Raw genomic sequence first — 18,685 nt, forward strand, 5'->3', positions numbered from 1 at the left:
CAGGTAGGCAAAAAAACAAAATAAATAACACACTTTTATTACCCAAACTTAAGTGGGTCAACCTTCATCTTTTGTTCCAATGGAAAAATCATCATTTGTGATTAGAGATTGAATGGAAATTTCCCTTTTAATTTTCCCACTCTACTTATTAGTCCCTGCCATCTGGCAATGGCCAGGGACTATAGTAATCGAAACGCACGATGTTAGTATTAATTGAGCTGTTTGTGAGCTGCTTGTTACCATCAATTCGTGGATTATAATGAAAGTTTTCAGATACATAATCATTCACTATCTTATTTGGCCTCTTCCTAAGGCAGGGAGGCAAAAACTTAGGTAATATATATTTATGTTTTTCTTATCATTGGTACATCAGCTATAGATCAGCTTAATGCTAGCATTAATGCTAGGCATTTAATGCTCGGGATTTGGGATGTTCATGCTTGCCTATTGCCTAATGCTTCGGATGTAAAATTGTCTTATTTTACACAGACAGGTGGTCTGTGTGGCTTGCATGAAGATTGCATGAAGATGAGTGTGGCGAGATGGCGAGAGGAGAGGAGGCCTGCATGAAGATGAGTGTGGCGAGATGGCGAGAGGAGAGGAGGCATGCATGAAGATGTGCGTGGCCACAATCTCACTACCGCGACTAGATTCGGGATTAGCTGTCCAGGGTATAGATCAATCCTTAATCTTCAATCTCTGCCTTGGCTTCCTTTGGTAGATGATCCCACCAGTTTTTCAGCGTACCGACAAATCCTTCAGTGATAAGTCGATATGCAGTTTCAGCTTCATTCTTCCCGTGAAGATAGGCATTTGAGGCTGCGATCATCATGCCTAACATCCTATTAATCTGTTCAGGATGAAGGCCATCAATGCTCCAGGGATAGCCGCCCTAAGGGAAATGACACTAGCTAACCTGAACGGAAGACAAGGATCACATCGATAAGAGCAAAAGCAAAGACGGCTTATGCCGAATATCTTGAACTCACACCAGACTTTCATACCAGTAAATCGAAGATGTGCCGGAAATAGAACCTGGAGCCAACAGGATCTGGAACGGGTCCAATTCGATCTGCATCTGGATCTGGCAACTGGCTTAAACTTGATCCAGCATCCTCACCCGTTTGAAAGCTAGCAGCCTAGGTTGAATCAACAGTTTACCTTGTTTAAGCAGCAGCACATCCAGATGCAAATACTTATCGAGATGGAGATTCAGCTCTGTAACAGCTATGGATATTGAATTGTTGTGCAACAGCGATGGATACCGAATTCAAATGTAAGGATAAAGATAATTACCTTCCTTTGTGGCTTCTGTAGCATACTACAGTCACCTCTTCTTCATTCTTATTATGTGCTTCTGATGTGCTTCTGATATGGGCTGTCCTTACTGCTGCCCTTTCCTCTTCTTCATTCTTATTATGTGCTTCTGATATGGGCTGATGTGCTTCTGATATTCCTCGTCTTCATTCTTATTATGTGCTTCTGACGTGCTTCTGATATGGGCTGATGTGCTTCTGATATGGGCTGTCGTTGCTCAGCAGTAAGAGTGGTAAAGAAATAAGAGTGGTAAAGAAACCCTCTCGAAGATGAGATACAGTGGATAGAGTCGGCTATGTTTCTACAGTGAGATACAATGAACCTACAATGAACAACGTGAGATAAAACTAGAATGGTTACTAGCTATGGATACAAAAGCAAGGCGGTGGAAGCTAGCCTCACCTCTTCGAAAAAGTTTACTCCCGGAGGTGGATCGAGCCTGGTGATCTAGAATTCATGAAAAACCCCTAGTTAGAACTCTATAGCCATCGCGTTGTCGTTCCAGACGAGGTCAGGAACCCAAGGATAATGCCCTATTACTGGAAATTAGAACTGTGAAACCGAGAGGATCTCCTGCTATCTGGGCTCTTTCATCTGGCTATAAATGGTTTTAAGCCCCATCCAGTCCTCTACTTATTGTGGTCATTTTGGCACTTGAAAAACCTTACAAAACTCATAGCGTCATTTTTCCTAGTCCGATGTGCAACGCCAAATTGAAACCTTCATTCGCAATTACCCTTTGCAGTACCAACAAACGTGCAAATCGGAAACACGACCTTTATAAGCCTTTACATGTTCCTTCCAGGCCATTGCTTTGCTTCAGATGAGATTGGGTATTGAACGAGGAAGGGTTTTAAAGGTTACAGAGAATATTATCACAACATATTAGGTTGGTTCGTTGAAGGATAGGATAATAGGTCGTAAAGAGACATGTCATACATGCAGGTGGGTCACACATATGGCACTGTGCATGGTGATCATGGCGACAAGTAAAATGGGGCCCGCGACAAGTGGAATGGTAAACTAATGATCATGGCGACAAGTAAAATGGGGCCCGCGACAAGTGGAATGGTAAACTAAATACGCCATGACAATATATATATGATTACTGCTTTTGGTGCTTTACTCGAGCGATAGTTTTATCCTTGGGAATTTTGGTGATTACTTCTGTCTCTGGGGACTTTTGTGATTTGTAAATATGAAGCTGATGGGCATATTGAACATCTTCTGTATTTCCCCATCTTCGACTACACTCTGTTTTTCTGTGGGAAGACGATACCTTCAAAGACCAGACTCTCAGATCTCGGAGCACACACAGCTTCTACAGGGGCAGTCTACAAGTGCAGTTGTAGAGGTTCGAACTTCTGACCTGCTGAGAGCTAGGAATGTCCAACCCACTAAAACTGAAGAACAGGTCATAACATTAAGGAAAAACCCAGAGGTGAGAATCATGTGGTTTCAATGTTCATTTATGTCCACTTTGGTATTAATCATATGTTTTCATAGGTCTTCTTATCTATTCTATGAAATCATAGAATATATCATACACACACTTTTGTTAAGTCAGAGTATGCAATCATTGTATATATGCTCTTTATGATTTTTGCATATATTATCTTCTTTTATGTTGTGCAGGTGGTGGTGTTGAGAGTCTCATTGCACTGCGCTGGCTGTGCCAAAAATGTCAGTAAACACATATCAAAAATGGAAGGTGACACTTTTTCAGCCTGCTTGCTTAATATTGTATGTTATCTGTCAATAGATACCCCAACATCATATATGTAAGCAATTTTTGTGACGGAATACACAAACCCTGGTGTCCAACTGTGTCAGGTGTGACAACATTTGCTATAGATCTGGAGAAAAAGGAGGTCACAGTGATGGGTAACATATCACCCATTGGAGTTTTGGAAAGTGTTTGCAAAGTAAAAAATGTTGAGTTCTGGCCTCAGGAGAAGTTAAGCTAAAAGGCTGCAACAACATTTCTGTAATCTAACAGTCTGTATAACTAAAATTTTGTCCTTTAGCCTTCCAGCTTTTTAGAAGTTGCAGATATAACTTCACTATTTGTGTTGCTGCAGGCTTTTGCAAATAGCCTGCTCTTGCATTTTTTAAAAATTGCAGTTCACAGCGTTCTCATGTTGATGTCCTACATCATTTCAAAGGGGACAAGAACAGGAATATGAGCATGGACGAGTCCTTTGTGGATGTGCTTGACCATCTAACAGAAAGTAGAAGTGCAAGTCTGGAAGAGTCTAGTTTTCTTCTGAAGGGCGATTTTCTTGAGAAGGAAGGTCAATTATCAAAACTTAGTTACTTTCACGAAAAATGATTAATATAATATGTGGTTGTGCATTTATATTTTCCAGGAATACCCATGATTTCTCTGCACTGTATGATTGCAAAGAGGCTGTCACTAAGAGCTGATCATTTCTGAACAGAGCTTGAAATGTTCCAGGTTGCATTTCTATTGTCTGTGTTATAAATCTATCATTTTATAATTGCAGAAGTTAGAGAGAAAATATATATATGTTGGGCATTATTTCTGAGTTGTACATAGTACTGGAATATATCTTAAATGGGCTGCATTAATAAATTTCAGTGGTTCTATGTTATGCATAATAGATAGTGTCATTTCAGCTGCGGGCCAGCCTCTCTATCTCTCTAGGAAAGCCAGTCTCTAGGATTTCTTTTGATCCTTTGTCATCTAATCTTATGTCTTTGCGCAGCAATGCGAGGAAAGGTAGAAGAAAGATGAGGGAGGAGACGGTGCAGAGGCTTTGGCCTTGTGACCCTTCAAGCTTCAATCAGGCAAAATCAATCTTTTGCTTCCCGATTACAGGAACTTAAACATTGCTTAGTATTCCTTTGAACATCTCATTCTCATGTTTATGTCCTGCATCATTTCAAAGGTGACAAGAATAGGAATATGAGCATGGACGAGTCCTTTGTGGATGAGCTTGACCATATGATAAAAAGTAGAAGTGCAAGTCTGGAAGAGTCTAGTTTTCTTCTGAAGGGCAATTTTCTTGAGAAAGAAGGTCAGTTATCAAAACTTAGTTCTTTATGAACTACTAATAGCAGTTCCTTACCCAGCAGTAGTTACAATCCCGTGTCCGAAGAACTTGGTATTCTGGTGACTCAGTTCTGTTGAACGGGCCAACCTCTCTATCTCTCTAGGAAAGCCAGTCTCTAGGATTGCTTTTGATCCTTTCTCATCTAATCTTATGTCTTTGTGCAGCAATGCGAGGAAAGGCAGAAGAAACATCAGGGAGCAGACGGTGCAGAGGCTTTGGCTGTGTCTAAGAAGTGTGGGGACGATGTGTTATCTGGGCAAAAACACGCTCCGGAGAGCACTGATGTTGAGCTTGCAATTCCTGACTTTTGATAATGTAAATGAATTAGAACAGGTAAATCTAAATTTTTCTTAAGGCTCTCAAGAGAGCCAAAAAGCTCATTTGGAGGACAAAGTTGCTGCAGGGGATGAAATAAATTCGTTTTCTGTTTTGATTTTCTTATATATTTGGCATATTCACTCAATCCCACTCGATCTCGATGCTGCAAACTACTGATGCAACAAAACACTCGAATCTCAATGCTTAGCCATCCATATGCTCCAATCCACCCATCATAGCTAATGCCATTCCTTGCGCCAATATTCACAAAAAAGGGTATATATCCTGGCCTCCCTATCTAGTCCAGATCCACTTTCTATCTTCCACGATAAACGACCAAGGAAAGGGGAAATCTCCTAAATCAATTTGTTCCAGGTCAACTTGGGTTTTGAAACAGTCCATGGTACTTATAATGGTTTGGGAACAACTAATGGCGGGTCAACTGTTGGTGGTGCTTATAGCTCAATCTAAAGTCTCAATAACTGCTCTCTGCTTAGTAATACTTCAGAGATCAAAGGCTTTTTCTTTTGGATTAGGTCTTACGGGATAAATTTCAGATTCCTTTATTAGAAAGCCTCGATACCAAACCCCCTTCATCCTATTAGCTATCCCTAATCCTTGCCATGGGAATCCTTTTGAGTAAATTGAACTTGTTCATTGCATATAACTAGTAGAGAATGATTTTCCTTTACTCCTGGCCACTGGCATCCCTTTTGGTTAGGGTTTTGCAGGAAGTCACGTCTCCAATTCTCGACTCGAAAAATGATGAACATGGAGGTAGTGCACGTGGTGGGCAAATTCTATAGACCACAGATTTCTTTTAGCGTGCAGTCTCTGCTTAGGTAGTTGGCTGCAGTTGGATTGTTGAGTCCCTATGAACCATACCTACATGTACAGAGCTTCAACTATATGGCATAAAAAAAGGAAGCTAGTCTGATGTGGAAAAACCTCACCGTATAGCCTTTGTTGCTTCATTGTACATTTTGACTGTACCTTGTTTCACCAAATTTATACCACTACACACGCAAGTTTAAGTCCACAAATACTCCAAAAGCTATATATATATATATATATATATATATATATATATATATATATATATATATATATATATATATATATATATATACCAACAAGTAACTTTAGGGTCATCCATACGCCATGACAATATATATATGATTACTGCTTTTGGTGCTTTACTCGAGCGATAGTTTTATCCTTGGGAATTTTGGTGATTACTTCTGTCTCTGGGGACTTTTGTGATTTGTAAATATGAAGCTGATGGGCATATTGAACATCTTCTGTATTTCCCCATCTTTGACTACACTCTGTTTTTCTGTGGGAAGACGATACCTTCAAAGACCAGACTCTCAGACCTATTTTTTCACTACTAGACCAATTGATCCACCAGATGCATGGTTGTGGGCTGACTTCTCATTTGGACACTTTTATGCCTGATACCCAAAATTTTGTACAAATAAAACAATGACTCCAAGAAGTCAATAGTAGCAAAAAGAACTCCAAGATCTATCACTTATTGATCCAAAAGAAGCCAAGAGGTATGGTTTTAACTCTCTCCAAGTTCCCTAGTTTTCGTTTTGATTTCTGTAGCTGAAACCATAAGGGATAGGTAAACAAGAAATCACAGACATATAATCATCATTTGGTTGAATGACTTAGTAGTTAATTAATTGATTCGAGAAAAAGGCAGGAGAAGCAAGGGTATATGAACCAGTAGCCCTTTTCATAGCTTAGATAGCCACGTTACCTTTTTGAAAGTGTTTCAATGCAAGATCAAAGCTCTCTTATATCTGAAAAACACTTATATCTTGTCCGTGTTACTGGTAGCCTGCTCCATCAACATATGATGAAGTTTTTAAGAACATGTTTGACTACATAGACTGCTTATTTTTAATAGTGAGGCCAAGGAAGCTTTTGTACATGGCAATTGGTAATTGAGTTAGTTACCTTAAGTACCCCACCTTTAATATTTGAAATTAAATATTTAATGTTCACATCTTTTGGTAAACTTTTACTGAGCACTGACTTTCTGTAACTGTAGATGGTGTTGCACAACATTTTTGTGCTGCAAAAGATGTAGCTGAAGCAATAAGTTTGTCTGCTATTGAAGAACTACTTCATACCCCTTCAAAGGAAGTTGTTTTAAATAAGATTCAAGTAGAAATTTAGTGTTTCTGATTTACATTGTGCATTTATCAGAGTACAGAAGAAGAAATATTGAGAAAAGAGTTTGAGGCAGAAGGTAAAGTTATGGCCTTAAAAGAGAAATTAGAAGTCCATGACTCAAATGTCGTTACCCCTACGAAACAATTTATGGCCACACTGTCTATAGCTATGTAGTACTATGTACATTTAAGATTAAACAATGACCTGGGATGGCAGAAAATAAAGGTTTGCATTATCCTTCATTTCCCAAGGCAGTATTGATATGTTACCGTAGAATCTTAAAAGTAACTTTCATCTTTTTTAGGAAGCTAGAATTGCTGATGTCTTGTTATCTTGTTTGCCTTTCACGACTAATACATATAATTTCAATTTGTTTCTACATTTCACCTCTGATGTGTGCTGAACTTCTATTTTTAATTCAATCTTAAACGTTATATTGTCTGATGCAAATGTTCTTGGTGAGGGGGAACACAAAGTCATGTCCTATATACGTCTCCAAAGAAACCTCCCTGGTTTCAATCCAAATACGCGTCACTGCTTGTATGGATTAGTAAGTGCTCTGATTTCTAAAAAGAATGGCGTTGCTTGAAGCTGACATGTGGTATTTTAGGTTAATTGCTTGATATTTTACTAAGACTTATGGTATCTCTTCATTTAGATAATGATGATTTTATTTGATAACATACATTTACTTTTGTGTATAATTTGTATGATTTTAAAGGCTGCTTTTACAACTCCAGGATGTATATTTAATTATGCTGGCATTGGCAACTCATGAAATCCACTTCTCAATTTTAAGAGACATTTTTGACTTCTTTGCAACATAAACACTGATATTTTGTTTCCGGATATTATGGGATTACTATGTAAGAGATAGCTCTGCCTCTGAGTATATACCTATGGTGATGATACAGGTCATCACTTTCCCTGGTCAGCAAGAAAAATGCTACCTTTGTGGTCAGGTTGGTCATTTGGCAGCTAACTGTGAAGGAAATCCAGGAGAATTGGATGAGGAGGGCAATGAACAGAGTCCTGTTCCTAAAAAACCCTATCAGGTTTCCTAGAAAGATTGAAACTTACAAATTGCCATATTTACTATATATTTTGAATAGTAGACATTCTTTCACCCATAGGATAGGGATTTCATTACAGTAAGTCTACTTCCATATGCCATTATGCTAATAATTGAGCAGTTTCTCAACATCTGGACCTTGCGAGAGTACTTGGACTGTGACATGAAGATACGAAATCCTCCATTTAAGGTGGACTTTGAACAACTTGTGGATGATTTTGTCTTTATGTGCTTTTTTGTGGGGAATGATTTCCTTCCGCACATGCCTACGTTAGAAATTTGTGAGGTTTGTACATGATTTCTGGCATTCCTGTAGTGCTTTTCTTTTATTTACAAATCACGAAAGATCCTTTACCACTAGATTTGTTATACTGGTGTTTTCCCTTTTACTGGTCATCATTATTTGATTGGGTAATTATATTCCTTGTTATGAAATGAATTTTATAGAAAGTGCAAGTGTGGCTGTATTGTATTAAAGAGGATGCAGTGAAAGACCAGAAATTAATTCAAAACTCTAGTCGTGGCAAAATTAAATTTAAATCTACTCTTGGTGTAAGTTGAGATAATTTTTTGTCTAGTTCTAAAATTAAGATGCAACAATTTCTATCAGGGTGCAATCAACTTGCTGATGGTTGTATGCCAATTTCAAAACCAGTCCTATGGCTCTCACATCACTATCTTGCCCGCCCTTCGCTCAGTGAAATATATAGTCCCACTTGACTAAGAAAAGTACAACTCTATTTTATTAAGTCTTTAGAGTCCAAGAAAGCAATGGCAGCAAAAAAACTCCAAGACCTAGCACTTAGTTAGCTACAGTGGTACATTGCACTGATTTTCTTGATCATTAGTTTGATTATGCAGTATTGGGCATTTCGATTGCAGAACCTGGCCATAATTAATATCATAATAACAAACCTAGGTGCACTAAAGTTATCACACATAATAACAACGAAACTCATACAAGTATCTAATTTCTTGATTTCACTTATTAATTTTAAGCTGTCTTTGACTGGTCAGTGGATTGATATACATTTACAATGACTGATCCTAATGTACAGCAGGTTCTTTTTTATCTTAGCAGTGGTATTTTGAACTTTGGTATCAAAACTGTGCATTGGATGTTAACTGACATAAGCAGTATGATTCTTTTTTATCTTAGTAGTGGTATTTTGAACTCTGGTATCAAAACTGTGCATTGGATGTTAACTGACATAAGCAGTCTGAGCAGCTCAGTAGACATTTGCAGTCACAAAGGTACACACAATCACTTCCTGTTCTATATCCATTTTCATTGTTCTACTTGCTATTATGATTCTGTGACTTTTAATTGCATTGCATCACTAAACATAATATTGCATTGAACACTTAGTCGTCATCATGTTTCCTATGTCTGAGAAATTCTTTTTTATCTTGGCGGTCATATTTTGAACTCTGGTATCAAAACTGTGCATTGGATGTTAACTGAGGGCTCAGCTCAGTAGACATTTGCAGTAATAACTCTCTGTTTCAAATGACATGCTCTGTTTCAATATCTGATTTATGTATGATCATATTCTAATTATGACTTCATATTACGATTTATAGGAATCTCCTTGGATCCTCAAACGATAAGAACACTTGGAGACAATACTTCCTCGTTGAGGAAATACAAAGAAAATTTATATGCCTGAGAAAATTGTTTAAACATTATCCCGTTCAATCAACCTTCAATCGATTGGGGATAACCATAAAGGCGTTCTCTGCTTGGCAGTGGTATTTTGAAGTCTGGTATCAAAACTGTGCATTGGCTTTTGCCTTTTGATGACTTTCTTGTTGATTGTGGCTCTACAAGCTTCGTTTCTGTTGGGTCCCTATAATACTAGTGATTACCCCATTATTATTGTAGTTATACCCCTTATTTATATTGTTGTGCCCCCATTACCCCCATATTATTATTAATGTGCCCATAGAATCCCTCTATTGTTATTTTCGTGGCTTTATATTATTATTGTTAGGTCGGCTGGATTATATTGTGACTCCTTAGACTCCTATATATAGAAAGGAGGTTTTGTCATTTGTATCATCCAAGAATTGTTCATTTATGTAATGTAAAGGAGGTTTCCCCCTCGAAGAGGCTGAATTCTAAGGCGTGGATCTCTCTTTTCTATCTTTTTGTGAGCTGGTTTCATAACATTTGGTATCAGAGCTTTGGATTCTAGGGTTTCGCTGCTCCAAACAGGTCATCGTGGCATTTTCGCTATAACTTTTTTTCTGTGACGTTTCAGAAGTCGAAAAAAAACCCATTTGAGAAGAAATTGCGCTGAACCTTGGGTCCGAATTTCAGAGCTTTTCGAGCAATATTTACGGAGATATGATCTGAGGAAGTTGGTCTTTTTGCAGACTCCTGAATTACATTCAAAACAGGTGACCTGGGGAAAATCGTCATAACTTTCTTTTTGAGCATCGGATTGAAATTTCGTAAGAAGGTACAGAAAGAGGACAGACTGTAGTTTTCTTTTATATATTTTTTAGAGTCAAAGGTTGAAACAGTGACACGTGGCACTTCATACAAGTTCGCTCTACTGAACTAGTCTATAATCAGGTCACTGTGGGAGATTGGGCATAACTCTTTCTTGGAGAATCCAATTTGGTTCAGACTAGTGGCATTGGAAAGAGGACATAGAAGGCTACTACAGGTCACAATTTCAGAACTGGATGATTCGAAATTACAGAGATACATCAGATTCAATATCAGGCTTCTACAAAGTAAAAAAAGGTGTGTAGTTTTTATTTTTTATTTTTGCATAAGCTTGGTTTGAAGGAATTCAAAGGGCATAGTAAAGCATTATTATCGGTAACTGATGCCCCGAGGAAAGAAAATGCAAACACCTAGTAAGGAACCTGAAAGCTCTAGCATGACTCATGAAGAAGAGGAAGAAATGCAACATGATATATCAAAATTACAAGACCAAGTGCAACAACTGTCCCTTGCACAAAAGGGAACAAAATCTAAGATGGATGGTTTAAAGAAAGGTGTAGAAGCTAAGATGGACTGTTTAAAGAAAGGCGTAGAAGCTAAGATGGATGATTTGAAGATAGATTTGAAGACAGACATGGACGAATTGAAGATAAATATGAATAAGTTGCTACAAGAAATGGTCACTAATGGTGAAAGGGTAGTAAAGGAAACTCATGATGAGAACAAAAGAAATGTTAATCATGATTCCATAGATCTAATGTTGGATCGAAGAATCACCATATTCCAAAAATCGATATGAGGAAGTTTGATGGCAAGGATCCCGCCACATGGATATTACAGATGGAGCAATTCTTCGATCTCAATAATGTGCAAAACACACAAAAGGTACGTATGGCAACTTTATATTTGGAACCAAATCAGTTTGTATGGTATCAATGGCTTTGCTCTCGTAAACAATTTATCACTTGGGCAATTTTTACGGAAGAATTGATAGCACATTATGAGGATACAAAAAGCAACACTTTTTTTAGCCAATTGATAAGTCTCAAACAAAAGGGTTCAATAATGGAGCACATTGAGGAGTTCCAAAAATTGAACATAAGGGTAAAAGATATTCCAGAGGAGCATAGGATTGATGTGTTCATAGGGTCTTTAAAGGATAATATCCAACATGATGTTCGCCTTTGGGAACCTGATTCATTAGAGAAGGCATTCAGGTTAGCAAGAAAAATGGAAAGCAAAATTATGGCAACCAGGAAGCATACCACTCACAACTATAAAGACGGAAGTGTTGTTGCCCCTAGTCTTCCACAACCTATAAGGTTGACACCACAACAATTGGAAGAAAAAAGAGCAAAAGGGCTTTGTTACAGTTGTGATAGCAAATACACAAAAGGTCATAAGTGTGCTGAGAAGAAATTATTCTACATAGATTGTGAAGAGGAAGAAGAAAAGGAGCAAGAAAGGTCAAAAGAAGAGGATATACTCCAGGAACAAAGCCTAGATGAAGAACAAATAAATCCGACCATATCTTGTAATGCATTGGCGGGAATTACCACTCCTCAAACCATCAAGATAGAAGGACAAATCAAGAAGAAAAAGGTAATAGTGTTGATTGATTCAGGAAGCACCCACAATTTTATTCATTGTAGGGTAGCAAAAGAATTGAATTGCTTCCTATATCCAGCACCAGAGTGTCAAGTGATGATTGCAAATGGAGGAACAATAAATTGCTCTGGAAAGTGCCATAATATCAAGCTATCCATGGGAGAATATGTATTGACTAGCCCAATGCTTTCCATTCCAATGGGAGGTGCTGATGTTGTACTAGGAGTCCAATGGCTACAATCCTTGGGTACAATAGCTTTTAATTTTCAAGAACTTTTCATGAAATTTTCTGTGGAAGGAAAGGAAGTTGAATTAAGGGGTATTGCAGGGAAACCAGAAAGATAATCAGCTCTAATGGTATGACAAAGCTTCTAAAAAAGGAGCAAAGAGGTGTAATTGCACAATTATGTTCGCTAGATGTTTCCACATTGGAATCATCTATTTCTCCAGATCTCCAAAAAGTCCTGGACAATCATTCCAAGGTATTTGAGACTCCCAAAGGTCTCCCACCTATGCGTGATCATGATCATGCTATTCATCTGATTCCAGGAAGTGTTCCTCCAAACATCAGGCCGTACAGATATCCCTATGTCCAAAAAAGTGAAATTGAACGTATGGTTGCAGAAATGCTAGAGGCTGGTATAATTCAACCGAGTCAAAGTTCTTTCTCTGCTCCAGTAGTATTGGTGCACAAGAAGGATGGATCATGGCGCATGTGTCCGGATTATAGGGAGCTCAACAAGCTCACTATTAAAGATAAGTTCCCCATTCCTGTCATTGATGAATTACTGGATGAATTGCATGGATCAATTTACTTCACCAAGTTGGATCTTCGTTCAGGATATCATCAAATCAGAATGAAGATTGAAGACATTCCGAAAACGGCATTTAGAACTCATGAGGGTCATTATGAATTTTTGGTCATGCCTTTTGGCCTTACCAATGCACCTTCAACATTTCAAGGTTTGATGAATTCAATTTTCAAACCATTCCTTAGAAAATTTGTGTTAGTATTTTTTGATGATATACTAATCTACAACAAGTCTTGGAAGGATCATGTTGAACATGTTGACAAGGTGCTACAACTATTGGAGGAGAAACAATTATATGCAAAAAGATCCAAATGTTTCTTTGGAGTCCAGGAGGTGGAATATTTGGGTCATATTGTATCTCATGAAGGAGTTAAGGTAGACCCTAGCAAAATTAAAGCCATTAAGGAATGGAAAATCCCCACATCCATAAAGCATCTGCGAGGATTTCTTGGGTTGACAGGGTATTATCGCAAGTTTGTTAAGAATTATGGGAGAATAGCAGCACCTCTAACAACATTATTGAAGAAAGATGCATTTTCATGGACTCCGGAAGCAACAAAGGCCTTTGAACATCTTAAAGAGGCAATGTGCCAAGCACCGGTCTTAGCTACACCGGACTTCACAAAAACCTTTATTGTGGAATGTGATGCTTCAGGAAATGGAATTGGTGCTGTTCTAATGCAAGATGAAAGACCCATTGCTTTTGAAAGTCGTCCAATCAAGGGAAAGTTTTTAAGCAAAGCTATTTATGAGAAGGAAATGTTGGCAATACTCCATGCACTTAAGAAATGGCGACCCTACCTAATGGGAAGACACTTCAAGGTAAAAACGGATCATGATAGCCTTAAATACTTTTTAGAACAAAGATTATCCTCTGAAGAGCAACAAAAGTGGGTCACAAAGATGTTGGGTTATGACTTTGAAATCATCTACAAAAAAGGGAAGCAAAATGTGGTGGCAGATGCACTCTCAAGAAAGGATGAGGATGTGGAAGCATTTTTGTGCGCCATTTCTATTATCCAACCAGATTGGATAAACGAAGCAAGGGAGGAATGGAAGAATGACGAAGAAGTGTGGGCACTTATTCGAAAGCTACAACAAGATTCCAGTACGTCTGATACATTTAGCTGGAAAAATGATTCGTTATGGTACAAAGATCGCTTATACCTCTGTAAGAATTCCCAGCTAAAACAAAAGATTCTTATGGAATTGCACACTTCTCCCTTAGGAGGGCACTCAGGATTTTTAAAAACTTACCACAGGGTTAAGAAGGAATTTTTTTGGGATGGCCTTAAATCAGATATTCAAAAGTTTGTGGCAGAATGTTTGGTTTGCCAACAAAATAAAGTTGAAACAATTAAGACACCGGGTCTATTACAACCTTTATCCATTCCAAGCCAACGTTGGGAGGAGGTTTCAATGGATTTTATCACAGGTTTACCCAAGTCTGAGGGAAAGAGTGTCATCATGGTGGTAGTTGACAGACTTACCAAGTATGCACACTTTTGTGCATTATCACATCCATTTAAAGCCAGTACAGTTTCTACTGCATTTATGGAAACAATTCAAAAGCTACATGGAAACCCAAAGATTATTGTAAGTGACAGAGATCCCATTTTCACTGGAAATTTTTGGACAGAATTATTTTCTTGTCTTGGTACTCAGTTAGCTCATAGCTCATCTTATCATCCTCAATCTGATGGGCAAACTGAGATAGTAAACAAATGTTTGGAAGGATATCTTCGTTGCTTTGTATCTGATAAACAGACACAATGGGTCAAATGGTTGCCTCTGGCTGAATGGTGGTATAACACTTCCTTCCATACAGCAACAAAAATGACCCCATTTATGGCACTTTATGGGTATCAACCACCATCCATCACATCATATTTAAGAGAAAATTCTAAGGTTCAGGCAGTGGAACATCACATCGAACATCAACAACAAGTCCTCCAACTCTTAAAGGATAACCTCGTGTTGGCACAGAATAGAATGAAACAACAGGCAGATCAACATCGCAGTGAAAGAAGTTTTGATGTAGGTGATTGGGTATTCCTACGGCTACAACCATATAAGCAAATGTCCCTCAAGCAAGCTAAGAAGGATAATAAATTATCACCAAAGTATTATGGTCCGTACAAGGTGTTGCAAAAGATTGGTACTATGGCATACAAATTGGAGCTTCCTGCAGCTTCTCGATTGCACCCAGTTTTCCATGTTTCATGTTTAAAGAAGGTTATAGGTGACAAGCTCCCAGTTCAAACAATATTGCCAGAACTTGACGAGGAAGGAAAAATTATATTGGAACCGAAAGCAGTCACAGAAACAAGAACTCGACAGCTACGAAATCGATCAATTTCAGAGTATCTTATCAAGTGGAAGAACTTATCCGCTGAAGATTCCACATGGGAGGATGAGAATTTTATGCAGAAGTATCCAGAACTACTCAAGCGTTGAGGACAACACTTTTTTGAAGGAGAGGGGCATGTTGGGTCCCTATAATACTAGTGATTACCCCATTACTATTGTAGTTATACCCCTTATTTATATTGTTGTGCCCCCATTACCCCCATATTATTATTAATGTGCCCATAGAATCCCTCTATTGTTATTTTTGTGGCTTTATATTATTATTGTTAGGTCGGCTGGATTATATTGTGACTCCATAGACTCCTATATATAGAAAGGAGGTTTTGTCATTTGTATCATCCAAGAATTGTTCATTTATGTAATGTAAAGGAGGTTGCCCCCTTGAAGAGGCTGAATTCTAAGGCGTGGATCTCTCTTTTCTATCTTTTTGTGAGCTGGTTTCATAACAGTTTCATATCACCCTCCTCTCTCCAATAGGTCCCAAAAAACATGCTCTGCCTCCTTAGTCAATAGGTCCAAGATCTAAGAAATCTAATATACACTGAGTCAGAAGCTAGTATGCAGGAGTGGCACCTTCTCAGCATCTAGTTCATTCAACCTTCACTTTCTCTGCAAAAGTGTTCCAAATTTAGTTTGACAGAATATATTTTTTCGTGACTTGTATTATTTGCATTCTCAGGCTGAACGTACTCAATGCAGGTGTATTCTCAAGTGCATTCTCAGGCTGAACCTACTCAATGCAGGCACTTAAATCTGCTCAAGAAGCAACTGTGGCAAGGCCAGCTAGGTGTTGCAGTATCTAAGATATCTAATATACACTCAGTCAGAAGAAATCTAGCATGCAGGAGTGGCACTTTCTCAGCATCTAGTTCGGTTCCCAATTCAGTTTCACAGAATCAGCATCTAGTTCGGTTCCCAATTCAGTTTGACAGAATCAACATCTAGTTCAGTTCTCAATGCAGGGACTTTCTGCCTCGCAGCCTCCCTTGTTAATTTAATGAAACATATTCAATAAGAATTTATTTTATCTTCCCAAAAAATACTATTCAATGATATATTTTTTCCTTTAGGTTTAAACCTATAACATCTTAAAAAATAAAAAATATCTCCATGATTAACTATATTTTGATTTCTAGAATACAAATAAGTACAAGTTTATTATCAAAATTAGAGTTTCAAAATTCATAAATTTTCTTCATTTTTCTTAGTGGTGCTTTATTTACTACTTCTTCCGGGGAGAAGGCCTAGTAGTTTTATTTCATATTTATATTTCAAGGAAATATTTGATTTATGAATAGACATTTTTGGATAGGCATCATTATACTTTTTTTAACTTAATGCTGGCTATTTTTTTCGGGTTAATAGTCTACTTTATTTGAATATAGTTGTTTACATGATAACCAATAATTTGATTCATGTTTTTATCTTGTGTTCCTTTGGAGTGAGCTTATTATTGGGGATAAGAATCCTATGGATGTCCTATTTATTGCCAAATTGAATATTAAAAATTTATATTCTCATAATGAAGATCCCAAGTCCATATAAAATTGACTGTCTACTATTATTTTAGCTAGCAAACCTTTGTTGATATCAATTTCAATAGATATCTAGACTTATGTACATATATCCAACCTTATCCACCAAAAATCAATGTTTATGTATACATGCAAAGTATTGTTGATATCTTCCAAATCTTATATAAATGTCAAAATGTAGAGCCAAATTTCGAAGGAAAACCAAATAGACATCTTGGTAATGTATATAGTGTGAAGATCAAAACCTAGTAACCATGAGGCAAGAAAAATACATGCTCTTCCCCAAAAACCAAGCACCCTCTTGAAAAGCTTATTGATATTCAACAATATAGAAAAAATAAACAATAAAGAATCATTTAGGTAATATATACACCACATGATACCTCATCCAACTCGAGTGGATCCATTGGTAAAGCTTTGTTGTTGGAGGCCTAAAGGTACTTGAATATGCAAATCATTGAAGGTGATTTATAAACTGGGAGTATGTTTTTATTGTCAATATACAACACCTATAAAATTTGCACCTCTTCCCCCCATGTGGGATTTCCACTCATCTTTCACATGATTAAAAGGCGACATGTTTTCATGGTGGTGGGTGGTGAACATCATGTCGCGATTCCCCTCAACAGGATTTATAATGTTGCATGTTATGGAAACCACTCCCACTTTGGACCTTCACATTCTCCTTGCTATATTGTGATTTCTTCTCGAAGTAGACATGTCATGAAGATGTCATTTCAGTCCTTCACCATTGTAGTTGTGGCTCAGGGTAATAAACCCCCTTGGCCTCATTCATTTGGTCTCGATCCTCAATTCTTAAGGGACCTCACATGGGCATGTACACTACCACTCCTACACTAGCATTATCCTCTCCTCCCTCCACTACTCTTCCCATGGGTTATAACCACCTGCACCATCCTAGTCAACCCCATTTGCATTTATGACCATCACTCTCAACCCCTTGATTTGCCACCCTATTCAATATGCCATCCCCTGTATCACCCTTTTCGCAACCTATCTTGAAGGTTGTGGAGGATGGGTAACAAGGGTTGTAGAAGTAAGGAAATGCCCACTCAATCTATCAGGGTTGAATCAGATGCAACCAAATTTATCATGAAGTTTTATATAACTTATACAAACCCACATAATTAGGGAACTAGAAAACTAGAGTGTCATACCAAAGATCTTTTTTAGCTCATGCATTGTGAATAACTCGATAGTGAGGTGGAAGTCTATATAGAAAACCTAGGTTTAATAATTTCTTTTGGTTCTTGTGATACCAAGCTCCAAAAAAAAATTTACTTGCACACCAAGACTATGGTGACCCAATCCATCAACAATGCAGAGGCACAATAACGCTTGATGAAATGCATGGATTTTCTAGAGAGAAGAATTGTTTCAACACCATGTTGATCACTTTGTTGGTAAAATAACATGGGGGTATTCTACAGGTTTCTTCTCTTGGTTCTTCCAAATAATCTCTTGGCTTTTCCAAGGAAACTCACATCTCTCTCTTGGAGGATGCCCCCAACGAAGTTGCCCCATAATGGATCAATAGTGGTATTATCTACCTTTTTGTTTATCCATTTCATATGTTGTTAATTTCTATAGGCCTTTATCGAATTCTTTTGGGATTACAATTTGGTGGATTATATAGCATGGTTTCCCCATTTGGGCAGTCTCATGGTTAAAGTCTCTTTGTCATGGAGCTCACTTCTCTATTGTTGAACCTTTGTTTCCCTCTTGGGCAGGGCATGTCAAATTTGAATGCACAAGGTCCATTTGGAACAGAGGATTGTGGATATGTAATTACTGATAAATTATAAATAAAAGTATATACAAAAAGAAAACACTGACACCTCTTCTAAATCCTAATAAATGTATATGCACTTGATGGAGGAGAATTTGGAGAAAATAAGGAAGAGGATGTG

At 37.8% G+C, this 18,685-nt stretch overlaps 1 pseudogene; it reads left to right on the plus strand.

The window, feature by feature from the left end:
* The first annotated feature begins 4,637 nt into the window (after window positions 1-4,637).
* The window catches only part of LOC149217220 (uncharacterized), a 29,126-nt pseudogene continuing 15,078 nt past the window's right edge, over window positions 4,638-18,685 (plus strand).

This window comes from Pinus tabuliformis, chromosome 1_1 (genome assembly GCF_031772625.1).
Source record: "Pinus tabuliformis cultivar Carrire ecotype Pingquan chromosome 1_1, CPIR1, whole genome shotgun sequence".
Classification (NCBI taxonomy): domain Eukaryota; kingdom Viridiplantae; phylum Streptophyta; class Pinopsida; order Pinales; family Pinaceae; genus Pinus; species Pinus tabuliformis.